Below are 14,874 nucleotides of genomic sequence, written 5' to 3'. Positions count from 1 at the left end.
AAAGCATTTCAGCGGTCTGGCACCACAAAGTATGTTGGGCACACAGGTGAGGTGGTAATGGAAAAAACCATATAACCGAGCAAACGTATCCCTGTGGCCCCAAAACGACTTGGCACACTGCTATAAATTAACACTGCTGTCACAATCACCATCAGCCACCTTCCTGCATAAAGGGGGGCTAACACCGCCGAGGGCATTGCACTGGCTTCTTTGTGGTTGTAATCTATCTTACTCATAAATGTGGTCTTGTTTGTGGTTTCTTTTCTATTACGATCATCCCATTACGAGTGTTCGTTTTCTCAGCTAGCGCTTCTGTTGTTCCATCTTTTTTTCTCGGGGTTCCAGATAATCGCACACCATCGCGCCAAGTCGACTCACTTCGTCTTAAACACCATCACATTTGCACATTCTCAAGCAACTGCTGCATGGCGGTCTCTCCGTGCAGTGTCGGCGGTGAGGACTTTTTCGCCATACTTCACCGCGTTGGTCAATGCGGGTTGGTGAAGGGGAATGCCTAGGGCCTGTTCAAGATGTCACTCGCGACTGATGTTAACCACGGTCGGGAGTCAAACTCAGGTTGCATGTTCTGGCGTGGTGCGCTAACCACTGCGTCACCACACCAACTCATTAGCACAGCACAGTTTTCCTCTGTAGATTCTAATGCCTCTTAACATTTGATGCTCTACGTCCAAATTTATAGTTGGGTATAAACGGAAGAATCAAACGCTACTGCAAAATGTATACACAGCATGGAGCCACAGCCTAATTATAGTTCAAAGGTCAACAACTGCATCAATTATTTTTTCTATTGATTTTTTTCCCCCTGTCAATTGTGTCCTTGGTCTGTATGTTTTTTTTTCAATACATCGATGTTTCTGCATAGCATTGTAGAATGCTACATGCTGTCAAATAAATACATTCACACACGCGTGCATGAACACACAAACACAAGTACGGTCGTGGTCAGTTGAATGTGAAATTACAGCAGCTGTTTTGACTAAAATGACCAGCATTTAATTGTGTAGCGCATAACACATTTTCAATGGCCGTACAGTGAAATGAGAATTCTTTTACAATACCTTTAACAGTTTTCTTGGTGGCTTTACTTAAAATGTGTGGTCTCTTACAGTTAGTGTACACATGAGTGGCAATACTATATGCGAATATTTTGTATTACCAGGTAAGGCCCACTGAGCTATATAGCTATTTTCCAGAAGTGACCTAGTCACAAATAACTGCTTTTTCAGAAGCGACCTGGCCACAAATAATGACACATCTTTTGGAAATATATAACAGCCAAATACTCTCAACGCATGTTTCTAAATGTGGAAAGGAAGAAAAATCCCCACGACCACAGGCAGAACATGCAAACTCCAAATTTATATAGGAATCAGGGTCGGGATCGAACCCACTACCTCCCATATACGAAGAGAGGTAGTTAACATCTCGCCACCGTGGCGCCCCTATGGTAGTGTGTTTGTATGTATGTGTGTTGGGAAATGTAGGGCAACAGTTAGCAGACTGAGCTATGAACCCAGCCACCCGAGTTCACTAATTACTCAATTTAGTTTTCTGAAAGCACTTGAACCTTGTTCCTATCTACCTGTTTATTTCCGAATTCTAATTCTGGTCCATTTGTAATACATCTCCAAGGTATTCACATTATGCTGTGCTTTCGTGGAGTGGTGACCCTCCAATAGATGCTTCTAGTTGGTTCAGTGAAATTGTCAATCTCCAAAAAGGAAACAAAAATTTACTTGAAAAATGTACAGACCCACCAGCCTTCATTACTATCGTGCAAGTATATATTGTTAATTAGCAATCATTGGGATCTCATCGTGAGCTTAGAGGCTAACCAACCACATGGGCATGCAGGGTTTAAGAAAGGTTTCTCTACCATCGATGACATACAATCCATCACAAAAACGCGCCATTCACACAAGGCATCACAGCGCTGTGCAACCCAATCCCAGTAAAACCCTTAACATTAAAACTAAGAGTAAAACAACCCTACACAGACGGATATGCAAGAGAAAGTAAACGTGTTTTCAGACGAGCCTAAAAAACTTCTACTGGCTGAGCGTCCCTAACGGACTGAGGGACAAGGCGTTCCACAAACGAGGAGCACGACTGCTCAAAGCGCTATCTCCCACTGGACGCAGATTTGTCCTTGGTACACTCAGTTGCCCGGATTTGGTAGGCTATGATAAGGTATTTGACAAGGCGGAAATCGATGCAGTCATCCAAGGTTCACTAAACCGAGTGCTAAATTGCAAAATATTTAGAAATAATTCTGACTACACTTTACAAACATCAAACAGCGACTGAGATTGCATGGAAAAGGTAGCAAAACGCATCATCATTGTAATCAGGCGTGCTGACACATTTTCACAAAAAATATCACAGCAATATTATACGATGTATGCACATGTGAATTGAAATAATAAAAACGTAACCATAACTATGTACAGTACATGTTACTCCTGTTATAAAGTATGTACATATATAATAGAATAGGTGATATGTATGTACATATGTATGTATATGTACATGTGCTCGTGTGTATACATAGGTACACACTCTGTAATGTATACACAGCACGTATAATTTAAGCAAATTGTCTGTCCTTGACAAGCATCACACTGTGCACTAGGCATCGACGAAAGAAATCAGTTTCATTAAATATGTACACTAACTATGCTTGGGTCTGGCAGCATTCCACCTGATTTGAAAGAAAACTGTAGAACTTTAAACATGCTTATGCTTTGCAAAGATGAACCAATAAAGCGAAAATCCCATAAAGAAAGAAGAAACAGCTTACGGAGATAATAAAAATTGTGCAGAAGGATTTTAGAGTGCAGTGACACTGATGTATATGAGTAAAAAAAAATACGGACAGTGTAAATATTAATACGAGTTACAGCGATACATTTTTTATATGCAGCCCGAACACTGAGCCAACACTGCTGAAAACCTAGGTTTGAATCTAGGCAGCTGACCTGTTAATAAACTCGCTACTCAAATGCATTGACTTGATGTTCTCAGCCAAGCCACCAATGACAGAACGAAAAGGCATCTCTTTAAAATGTGTCTTACTGGATCACAACATTTTGGCTAAATTACAACTTAGTGAAAAACATTTAAACTGTTGGATTGTGCCAAATCCATCTCTGTAGCAGTGCACATGCCCGTGGAAAAGTAGGCCCCATTTGTGTGTGAAAAATTCACTTGAAGAAATCTGGGAATTAGTTCTGCAATATCTCATTTGCAGGCCACGTCATCTTGTGACAGAATGCAAAAAACAACGAATATTCATGAAGTCCCATTTTCACAAATACATGTGATTACGTGCAGCAATAATACACAACAAATATTTATCAACCTTTCACATTCATCGATTTCATCTCCATATATATACAAATATGGAATAACAACACTAAAGCCAACCCAAAGGTGTATAATATGTGCAGGTTTTCATTTGGCCAGTGGGGGATTCAATTTACATCTTTCACTTCTTCTTACAATAAAACTTTAACACTGTGTTCTTTGCACTAACGACCCTTCTGGGCTTCAGGATGAAATATGCAGCTCATTTGGAGAGACAGTCGAGAGCTGTTACTGGCGTTGCAATGTTCTCTTCGAAGATAAATGCATATTTTTGTTCTCCCATATTAACACTTGGGACGCTTACACCACTCTCCCTCTTACCAAGCTCTTACAGTTTAGGAACGTTGCGTACGTCCACTGATGAATGACCTCCCTACAAAACCAGTAGAGTGGTGGCAGTGGCGGCGTAGCGGTAGGCACACTTGCACTTTGAACCCGGCGATGTGAGGGTTTAACTCCCGGCGACGGATCGCGCCAGCGATGAGCGATATCTGAGCAGCTCCTGGTGGGCCCTCTTCACTGACCCGCACTGACCAGCGTGGCGAAGAAGTGCGGTCTTACAAACCCCCACGACTGACACAGCATGGGGAAGCTTTCATCTGACAACAGAATGAATAATGGCCCTAAAATATGAATTATATAAGCCACTAATGGGAAGTACCCAGTGTTGCTCAGGGGAAAAAATATATTTCGAAACTTCTCTTTAAAAAATAACATATACATACACAAATACTAAGCTATTGTGAAAGGCCGGCATGTGGTTTGTCTGTCAATTTGTCCATCAACAAAGTTATAAGAGGCCTGCAGTAGTCCAAAAAGTTATAGAAAGTGGGAGGTAAATAGTTGATCTCAAAGGTTTCTGAAAATTGTCGACCTCCCACCCATCAAAAAACAATTTTACCCCCGCGTAGGCATATATACCTACACACCCTACATACAATAGTGAGTAGTATCTAGTGACTCGACAGTAGTATCTGACTCTACAGTAGTATCTGGCTCTACAGTAGTATCTTCTGACCGTAGTAGTATCTACAGACTGTAATCGTAACTACTGACCGTTGTAGTACCTACAGACTCTACAGTAGTATCTACCTACTCTACAGTAGTAACTACTAACTCCATAGTAGTATCTGCTGACTCTATAGTAGTATCTGCCGACTATATAGTAGTATCTACTGACTCTACAGTAGTATCTACTGAGCCCAGTAGTAGCTACTGACTGTATAGTAGTATTTACTGACTGTAGTAGTAACTACTGACCGTAGTAGTACCTACTGACCCTACAGATGTATCTACCAACTCTACAGTAGTAACTACTAACTGTATAGTAGTATATGCTGACTCTATAGCAGTATCTGCAGACTCTAGCAGTATCTGCTGTAGTAACTACTGATGATAGTAGTATCCACTGACTATAGTAGTAACTACTAAATCTACAGTAGTATATACTGACTCTATAGTAGTATCTACTGACCGTAGTAGTATTTACTGACTGTAGTATTATCTACCAACTCTATAGAGTCAGCAGTATAGTAGTATCTACTGACTGTAGAAGCATTTACTGACCGTAGTGGTATCTCCTGACTGTAGTAGTATCTATTGACTCTATAGTAGTATCCACTGATTATAGTAGTAATTACTAACTCTATAGTAGTAACTTCTGACTTATAAGGGGGGGTATATCCGGGGGTAAAGGTGAAAGGCGGAGTCAGTCAAGAAGCTCCAGGGAACCAGCCCAAAGCTTCTGTAAAGGGGCCGTAGCCAAAGGTGGAGCTTGGCCACGCCGGGCAGATGTAAGGGGGACCGAACAATAGGTTTGGGGCTGTTGCAGGTCCTGGGTCCTGGCTGCGTCGCTGCTCATCGTTGTCTCCTCATCTCCGACCATGAGGCTGATCTTCTGGAAGACTCTCTCTCTGTAGCCATCGCTGCGCCGGTCGAACAGCTTGCGTAGCGAAGCCGGAGATGGGGCTACGTGTTAGAATCGCCTATGTGTAGCTGCATTACACAATGTATTGCCCAGTGTGCTCTCAATAAATAAGAAGCTTTCTACTCGATGTGTCTCAGAAGTCGCTCACTAGAGTGGTATCTGCTGACTCTATAGTAATATCAACCAACTCTATAGTAGTGAATACTTACTCTACAGTAGTATCTAATGACTATAGTAGTATCTACTGAATCTATAGTCGTATCTATTGACTCTAAAGTAGTATCAACTGACTATAGTAGTCACTATTAACTTTATACTAGTATCTACTATGGCAGTATCTTCTTACTCTATAGCAGTATCTACTGAATCTACAGTAGCACCCACTGACTCTACAGTAGTATCTACCGACTCTATTATAGTATATATGGACTTTATTATAGTATCTAGTAGTATACAAAGTGCCGTGGTGATGCCTAGTCCCGTGGAGAGCCCCCGACCTTGCCTAGATTGCCCAGCCGGCCGAGGTGGAACCTTGGCAGGCTGGGGCTAGGCTGCTATACCGCCCCCCCTCAACGCCCTCTCTACAGTAGCAGTAACTACAAGCTCTGCATTAATATCTACCTACTCTACAGTCGTATAAACTGACTCTATAATAGGAAATATTGACTCTATAATACTAACTTCACAGAGTGTAGTGGTGAGGCCTAGTCCCATGGAGAGCCCCCGGCCTTGCCTAGATTGCCCAGCCGGCCGAGGTGGCACCATGGCAGGCTGGGGATAGGCTGCTATGCCGCCCCCCCTCAACGCCCTCTCTACAGTAGCAGTAACTACACACTCTGCATTAATATCTACCTACTCTACAGTCGTATAAACCGACTCTATAATAGGAAATATTGACTCTATAATACTAACTTCACAGAGTGTAATGGTGAGGCCTAGTCCCGTGCAGAGCCCCCCGTCTCACCTAGATTGCCCAGCTGGCCGAGGTGGCACCTTTGCAGGCTGGGGCTGGGCTGCTACCACCCTCCCCACTATCCCCCCCCCCCGCCCGCTCTCCAATAATATTATCTAAGGACTATAATAGTAGTATCTCCCGAACCTATAATAATAAGTGCACACATTGGGGAGAAGAGGACATCACACTGTGAATAAATTACCTCAGCATTGTGTCTTTTTTTTTGCATTTTTAATGCGAATGATAATTTCTGCCCCACCGATCGTGTGTGCGCGTTGCTCGGGCAACCACTACCACGGAGCCGGCTTTCTCGCGCATGCGCAGATGCGTGCTCTGGCGCCACCCTCTGCTTATAAAAAGAATACATTGTTAATTTTACTACTTTAAAGTTGACATACGGCATGGTATCCGTGTACTTTTTGATACGAAAACCCCACCGTTTGTCAGTTAAAAACGTCTCAAGGTACCCGCGCAGACAGATACACAGACGGACAGACGAAAAAGTCCTTAATAGGTAAGATTATTTCAACATAAAAGAAATAACAAGCGTCATTGTACTCGATTCTGCATATCTTGAACATAGCCCTATTATGCGTGTAACTGTATAGCCACCTCTTGTAGTTCAGCATGAAATGCACCTCTTGCTATTGATATCAGAGCCTCGTTTTTCTGTGATCTAAGCTGTTAAAATCTATTTTAACTGTCATTTGTTTACGGTCTTGCTCCACTACCTGTCGTTCCATGTGCCGTCGGTGGCAAGCCTGCTGGACTCATTATGCAGCTGCTCTAAAACCTATGCATGTTCTTAGGTAAATTACCTTCCCATGTAATTCCTGCGTTTTCAGCCTTCAACATGCTTGTTTTAGTATAGTAGCCACTCACTATGGAGCCTTGAAATTAAGCCTCGAACTAGGCATCTATGTAAAAATGATCGCTAAGCCAGAAGTGGAATAAGAAAGCTCTTCAGGCCGTCAATATTTGAAGTAGTGCTGAATTGGTGCACAGTCTGTGCAAAATTACCCCACACATTCATTATTATACATATATATTTTATTGTTGTGGTCTGTGCTAAATTATAGGACATCCACTTTGAAGCCTGCAAATCCTCAACATCTTCCAGGGCAATTTTTTGAAAGGCCGTCCTCGCATCCAGAGGGCTTTCATTTTCAATCATGCGCCACCAAGTATGGGGAAAATGAGCAGCGAATAACGCCGGAGACCAAATAGGTGATTATCAAAACAGAACACTGTATTCGCTGAAAAACATGAAGTACTGCATCCTATTTTACTATTCATATGCACATGACACCCGACCCTTTGCCTCTGATTATTCCCTTGATGCTTCCTGGATTGGAGAGGCTATTGGAGTGCACATCCCACTTTGCAACGGTGTTTCTGGGCCCACAATTTCTCCTTAAATGCTTCAAAATACAAAGCCTTCCTGCACAGCACTAAGTCCACGCTTCCTTCAAGCATATTGTGTTTTATTTTGTTGTCCTTCCCCCGCAACTGCGATTAGCACGTATGGGTGCGAAATAAGTTCAACAGACATACATATTTATCCCTGGCTCCTCTATCCAATTCTCCAATCACGTCAAGCTCCTTGGCGTCAATCTTCAAATTTCGACAGCTACACCAACCAGGTCGTCAGATCTTGCAACGGTCACTTACTTGAAGGTCCTCTAACCGTTTTGGCCACTCATCACCACCGAAACTTCCAAAAGCCACACACCCACCATAATCGGGGCTCTCGCTTCAAACTCGTGAAATTCTGTCCTTGATCGATCTTCATCGAGTCACCCCAAGACGTGCCAATTGTTTTAAACCCCATCTCTTGCCTGTGTCAACCTCTTTGCCTCTCATCTTCGGCTAGATTCCTTCATCTCCTTCCACTCTCTCCACTGAATTCCCATCACCAAAAGGGTCAGCAGCAAGATCACCTGCTTGTGACACTGTGTCCACCAGTTTGTTCAGGTCTATACGGCGCATCTTTGTCTTTGTTTGTTCTTGATGGGGAGCAATAGTGTAGTGGTTAGCGCGCTGCGCTATGAACCCAGTATCCCCAGTTTGATACCCGGTCAGGGCCAACACAAGTAACGATTATCTGAACCGGTCCTGGGCTTCACTTAGGTAGACTCAGCCTCAAATGAGTACCTGGTGTGGTGCGTAAACATCACCACTTGGAAGAAAAAAGCGGCCGGGTGTGGTGTAGGCCACTCACCCTCTCGTGTGCCGTTCCGGTCTTCATAGGTGCTTGCTAACAGCACTTGCACTAACAGTCTGTTCAGGCTATACGGGGAATCTTTGTCGTCTTTGTCTCTCTGGGTCGTCTACTGTAACTCTGTTCCCTTCTGTCACGCCGCACTACAGCTCATGGCAGAACTCTCTGCAAGTGCCACAAACTACCCCCCTTTCCACCAAGGACCAAGACCGTCACTTCCAGGAATCGTTTCTCCGCGGCAGCCCCCGCCATCTGGAACAACCATCCCACTGCAAATTCGCAGCAGCGTTCCATCCACACATATTTATAAGAGACACTACCTGAATGTCCCGCCTCTTTTGACTGGCTTTCAAGCGACGGGGAGCTTTGGCTCCGCTTCAGAGTCACGGTGGCAGCCAAGGAAAGTGGCGGCGAAGGAAATGAGCGCGCGCGAGTGGACATCTGCTGAGGAGAGGAATGATGAAATTCGCTCGTGCTCAGGTGCAAAATGGATTAATAAGATGGTGGCATCCTTGGGAGGCCTTCATCCAGCAGTGGTTTGACCAAGTCTGAATATGATTATGATGATGAATATATACACAATACAAACTTGTTCCAATACCCTACAGAATGTATTCACTGGTCTATAGAAGGTCACAGGTACCCATATTTTCAAACGTCAAATATCACACACACAAAACTATGTAAATAAAACATGCCCAGCAAGGATTATTGTAGCAAACACATACTTGTATTTACTCTACGCCGACATGCATTCTGTGCTGCCATGTATGCTGAAGAGTTTCAGTGAAGTTGAATCCCAACCCTGGGTGCCTTGCTGAGGAAAATAAAATATTTGGAAGAAAAATTCTGGGCAAATTTTTCATTGAATATTTTCCAGGAACCCCCAACCTTCTAAAATCCCCCACCTCCCCTAAGCCTGCAGAAGAGTGTCGGGCAGGATAATTGATTCTGGGGCTCAGCCAGCTGAAATAATTCCCGAGAAGTATTATTCTGGAAGGCCCAAAGGCCTAGAGGTAATTTCCTTTTCGCAATTGAACGAACCTTCGTGCAAACTTGTATAGATTACTATAATTCACTTAAACCACAGTTTTGTATGTGCTTCTGTAAAGTAACTAATTTTGTGTGATATCAGAAAATATACATTTATTATAAATGGTTTTTAAAGCTGTGAAAATAAATTAGCACTGAAGAGATAAATATTTGAAAAGGTTACTCATTATTTCAGAAAGTAGCTGCTGATTGTGCCTTGGCAGTTCATATCATCACTACGGATTTCATTTGAATTTCAAATGTGGCAAGGAATGAACCAGCTCACACTTTTAATTAGCCCAAGAGGCACAGTTGGGGTATTGTGTAGCGCTGACATGAGACACTGCCAACAGATAAAAAAAATAATTCCTTAGGAACCTTGCAATCATTCAATTAACTTTATTAGCCACACCTGATATGGGCTTTTTGAAAGGTGGGAGGGGGCTGAACCAATATTCATAAGACAGACACCAATCCAGAGTCAGTTTATGACACCACTTGTGTGACAAGTGAGTATTTATCTGCACGTAATATTAACTTGCTCGTTCCTTTCACTCGCCAGACATATTAAGCCACCTCAATTAATAAGAAAAAACACCCACCGCACTAAATGACCTTGACAAAAAAATGTATAAAGAACATGACTACAGAAAAGAGCCGGGCTTGAATAACATGTATATTAAATGGTACATTTCCCATCATCATCATTATCGCATGATAATATATATAAAATAACAAACATTGTCCGTATCAAAAGAGGAGCTAGCCAAAATGTATTTTTTTCATGAAAACTACATTGAAGAAATAAAAGAACAAGATAAAACATAGAAATAGTTCACCATCTCTTAACTAATGGTACAGTCATTACACTGTGTAACAATTCGCTTTTGTTCCTGGGTAGTAAGTGTTATTTCCTTATTGCTTTTGCCTCAAAAGTACAGAAATGGCTATTATTCCCCACAAACTTTGCTTTTGGGACCAGGACAGTGATATTTAGAAATGTACCTATTTTCCAGAACATTCCAGATAGATTCAGTGCTGAGTAAACTTGGAGTAACTTCTGGAACATTCTAAAACTTTCCAGTAATATAAATAGTAGTATAAATGCAGGGGCCTTAAGCCCACCAGATCAGTTTAGTTCCAGCTGCCTAAGTGGATACATATCTGCATTTTTCTGAGATGGCATCAAGAGGCTGCAAGCATCTGGCAGACGCATTTTGCTATGTCTGCGGCCAATTTATCAAGACAAGAGCGAAAAAGTACTATGTGCAAGCATCTGCTAAAATGTGTGAGGCCTACAAGGCATATTTCGGCATGCCTGTCAGGGATCCAGACAAACCCTGGACACCTCATTTCACCTGCGAGCAATGCAAAAACTCTGGAAGGTAAGATGGACAATTGTTGCTCGGAATTTAATGTTCTAAACTTTGTAAAAAAAAAACAATCAAATTGTTAAAGTTTTTTTTTAATGTTTTACAATTTTCAATGTTATTGAAAAAATATATCATATATGAAAAATGTTGCGAGAATCTCTTACGCAGTCATGGATGAAATTAATGTATTTTTGGAGGATGGTACAGAGGGGAAAAGAGATCCATGAAGTTCGCTATCCCAATAATTTGGTGGCAACCCATTGACCACTCAAGAAACTGCTACTTCTGCATGGTGGACCCTTCCAAACGTCGGACTGGCAAGAATGCACCTGCTATCATGCATCCGGTACTTCCTTTATCCATCGCCCCGGTGCCACACTGCCATGAGTTCCCTGTACCCACTCCTCCGGAGAGAGAGCAGCCATCTTTAGAAGAGAGCAGCAAGTCAGAGAGAGACGAAGACGTAGATCCAGATGACAATTTCAGAGGTGGAGCTGAGGAGAGAAACCCATCCTACCCAAACCAAAAAGACCTCAACGACTTCATCAGAGATCTTGGTTTCACCAAGTCCAAGGCCGAGCTTTTGACGTCTCAGCTCAAGCAGTGGAACTTGTTGGATAAAAGTGTGCAAGTCGCAGATCAGAGGAAGTATCACCAACCTTTTTGCAGCTTCTTCACCCGTCAAGATAGGCTCTGCTTCTGACACAATGTGACCAGTCTGTTCGAGGCAATCGGAATCGCCTGTAACCAGAATGAGTGGCGCCTCTTCATTGACAGCTCATCAAGGAGCCTCAAAGCCGTGCTGCTCCATAATTGTAACAAGTACCCGTCTCTTCCCCTGGCTCACTTGGTGCACCTCAAAGAGCATTACAACAGCATCAAGACCTTGCTGGACGCCTTGAAGTATGATGAGTATGGCTGGGAGGTCATCAGAGACTTCTAAATGGTGGTATTACTGATGGGTCTCCAAGGCGGTTTTACCAAGTTTCCCTGCTATCTTTGCCTTTGGGACAGCAGGGACACCAAGGCGCACTACCACAGACGGGTCTGGCCACAGCGGACCGAGTTCTCTATGGGGAGGAACAACGTCAAGTGGGAGCCACTGGTGGACCCCCGGAAGATGCTGAATCCACCACTGCACATCAAATTGGGCCTTATGAAAATTTGTCAGAGCTGTAGATAAGGAGTCAGCAACCTTCAAGTACCTTCAAGACTTCTTCCCTAAGCTGTCTGAGGCAAAGGTCAAAGCCGGTGTCTTCATCGGACCAAAGATAAAGAAGATCCTGGAGTGCAATGAATTCCCCAAGAAGCTCACTAGTAAGGAGAAAGCGACTTGGAACTGCTTTGTCGCAGTGGTTCGTGGCTTCCTGGGCAATCACAAGATCGAAAAGTATGTGGAGCTGGTTGAGACTCTGGTGAAGAACTACGGCACAATGGGCTGTAGGATGCCCCTCAAAGTCCATATCCTTGATGCTCATCTTGATTATTTCAAGGAGAACATGGGAGCGTACTCAGCGGAGCAAGGCGAGCACTTCCGCCAGGATATACTGGACTTTGAACGCCGCTGCCAAGGACAGTATAACGAGAACATGATGGGAGACTACATTTGGGGGCTGATTCGTGAAAGTGATTTATAATACAATCGTAAATCTCGAAAAACTACTCACTTATAAATCGTTTGTAGTAATTTTGGTATTACTTTAGTATAAATACATGTTAATTTGTATTCATATGTTGTTGTTTTCTGACTTTATGTGAACGAAAAGACACAAATTCGCCCGTTTAATCATTGAAAATAGGTACATTTCTAAATATAACTGCCCTGGTAACAAAATAAAAGTTTGTGGGGAATAATAGTGATTGTCTATACTTTTTAGGCTTAAGCAATTATGAAATAACATGTACTACCCAGGAACAACAATTGTGTCACATAGTGTTATAAAAAAAACATGGGAAATTAATTACCAAAAACACACAGTCTTGAAGAACTTAATAAATAAGGTCACAAACTGTGGCTAAAGAAATGTTATGAGTGTTAAGAGTATTAATTATTTTGACTATAAGCACATTCTCATGGCAGCACTTCTTCAGCATTTGTGTCAGGTTGAAGAAAATGTATTGCCGTATTCTCTAGGTTAGAAGTTAGGGCTAGGCGAATGCACCCCAAGCGTTTGCCCGTTGTCAACTAACACCCTCCCCACCCAGCCCCACCATTAATGTTCAGCGCTTGCAAGTCGTACAACTGCCAGTATGAGGCGAAGCAGGTGAAGGGTGTTAACAATGGGCAGCTAAAGCATAACATTCGTTGGTTATATTCTTGGTTCTTTCGGTAAAGTCACGTACAGTAGAAGGGAAACAATAAAATAATAAAAATATAAAACAATAAAATGCTCACGACGTTTCGACTGCAACACAAGCAATCATCATCAGGTGTGATAAACACAGCAAGAACATTTTCTTGCTGTTCTCACGACGTTTTCACACCTGATGATTGCTTGTGTTGCAGTCGAAACGTCGTGAGAATTCTATTGTTTTATACTTGTATTATTTTATTGTTTCCCTTCTACGTGACTTTACCGAAAGAACCAAGAAGATGAATCCCTGCAGTCACGAAAGCTTTAAATCGTTGTCAACTAGTTTGTACAAATCTTGACCTACATACACACACGGGGTGTGAGGCAGTGCGTCATATAATCCCGAGAATACGGTATTTATTGGTGTCTATGTTATACAAATCGAAGTTTAAAAATTCCGCATCGCATAAACCAAGCACAGTGATGATCTATTTGAAACAGTAATACGCGTGAGTAAAACTTACATTACAAAAAAACACATAAAAAATATGACATTGTACGTGTTAAATAAGTTTATGTATGCAAAAGAGATCAAACCAAGAAGTTTTATGTTGATGTTTCGCATTCCAGCCCTTGTCTGCCCTCTAGTGGGGTAATTTGGACACTCCAGACTCCCTTATTTGCACGCGTAATTCAGAAATGAAGCAGAGGTCCCAGACAAAATATTAAATCTTCAGATTGAATATTTGTTGATAGTTTACCTGCAATGCCGAATATTGATAGTACTGTATATACCTGCCATGCCTTACCGTGACAGCCAAGACACAAAATGAATAATTCTTACACACTATAACAATATCACTAAACCACCCAATGCGAAACGCAATTATGATGACGATGGTGATTATAACGTGATTTTGATAATGTATTGATTTTGATACAGTATATGATGAGGTTCGATAAAAGCAGATACAATGCTCAACGATTACACTAAATAATTATGTTAATTGGGAATCTGGGTGCATCCCATAATAAGTGACTGTGCCATATTATTACTATTACAATAGTTCACCCAGGAAATCCTCCCTGAGTCTCAATATGTTTTTTTCAGGATGTTCCTGCCAAGTTTTCACAATTGGTGGGACGACAGTGCTGTTTAATCCCAAATGAGTAATTTGCAGGTCATTTTTGAACATTGTGGGAATTTTTAGACTTAAATCTTTCGTGACTGCGGGAATTCATATTCCTGGTTCGTTCCGTAAAGTCACGTAAATATCTGCGTGACTTTACTGAAAAAAACAAGAATATTGGGGGCATTTGGTCAAAACCAATTATATTGTATGGTGGGGGGGTTATTAGCTCTGGGAGGAAACCGAAAACCCCAGCAGAACCCCGTGCAGAACAGGGGGAGAGAACATACAAACCCCACGCAGAAAGGCACCTGAGTCGGGAATCGAAGCAATGACCTCCTTGCTTGGAACACGGGCGTTGCCACCATGCCACATTGCCGCCCATAGCCAAGGGTTAAGAGACTTGATGCGTCATGGCATTTCCTATGTTGAGCTAAGTGCAGCCAAGCTTCTACATCTGTAAGAGTCACTCTCGGTTATTCCGTGTGAGCGGCTCCGCGGTACAGGGGGGGACATCGGCAGAAGGCTGCTGATTTTAACTGGATGTGACGAGCG

General features: G+C 42.5%; 1 long non-coding RNA gene across 1 annotated transcript; it reads left to right on the top strand.

Moving 5' to 3' along the window:
• The first annotated feature begins 6,670 nt into the window (after positions 1–6,670).
• On the top strand, positions 6,671–14,611 carry LOC133342053 (uncharacterized). Its single transcript, XR_009755082.1, has 3 exons — positions 6,671–6,783; positions 7,349–7,496; positions 8,640–14,611. It is a non-coding gene; the product is annotated as an uncharacterized LOC133342053 (long non-coding RNA).
• Positions 14,612–14,874: the final 263 nt, after the last annotated feature.

This window comes from Lethenteron reissneri, chromosome 13 (genome assembly GCF_015708825.2).
Source record: "Lethenteron reissneri isolate LAM-NWPU_2019-01 chromosome 13, ASM1570882v1, whole genome shotgun sequence".
Taxonomy (NCBI): domain Eukaryota; kingdom Metazoa; phylum Chordata; class Hyperoartia; order Petromyzontiformes; family Petromyzontidae; genus Lethenteron; species Lethenteron reissneri.
This window is presented reverse-complemented; position numbering and strand designations above follow the sequence as displayed.